Source organism: Gobio gobio (assembly GCF_949357685.1).
Source record: "Gobio gobio genome assembly, chromosome: 5".
In the NCBI taxonomy this organism is placed as follows: domain Eukaryota; kingdom Metazoa; phylum Chordata; class Actinopteri; order Cypriniformes; family Gobionidae; genus Gobio; species Gobio gobio.
Window position 1 is genome coordinate 2,122,378 of NC_137101.1, and position 529 is coordinate 2,122,906.

The 529-nt window shown below is 37.1% G+C and overlaps 1 protein-coding gene across 1 annotated transcript in view; it reads right to left on the bottom strand.

Moving 5' to 3' along the window:
• Window positions 1–289: 289 nt before the first annotated feature.
• upf2 (UPF2 regulator of nonsense mediated mRNA decay) overlaps window positions 290–529 on the bottom strand; it is a 53,446-nt gene continuing 53,206 nt past the window's right edge. The window contains exon 22 of the mRNA XM_079817007.1: window positions 290–529. This exon is cut by the window's right edge and continues 602 nt beyond it. The gene's annotated coding sequence lies outside the window, so the exon portion shown is untranslated.

A 529-nucleotide genomic window follows, 5' to 3' on the forward strand; every position in this document is an offset into this window, starting at 1 on the left:
CTGGCGTTAAAACCTCCAGCAACAGATCACGTGTGGCCTGTCGTGTGTGTGAATGAATGAGTGAGAGTGTGTTTATTTAATAATAATGAATGATGATGATGATGATGATGCATGTAGGATGTGTGTGTTTGTCTTTTTTTGTTTTTATTTTGACTCCGGGTTTTATGCTTCAAACGAAGCAGTTATTGAAGGATATGGAATGCATGATTGTGAACACGACACACACACACACACACACACACTGTTTACCACCTCTCTGTGTAAATGAGAACATTGCTGGATGTATATTCTCTTGCATTGGTTAAGATCTTTATTCTCTGTTTGATTGTTTCTGAATAAACACAATCAGTTGTAGATGTTGTGTGTTTGTGTCAACTTTAATGGAGCGACCACCACTGCATTATGGGATGTTTAACAATTCACTCACACACCTTTGACATGAGACATTTAATCAGTCAATTAAAGCACAAATTCAAAGCACAATACAAACAGAATAGAGAAGAACTAAATCAGGGAGAAAACGTCCAAA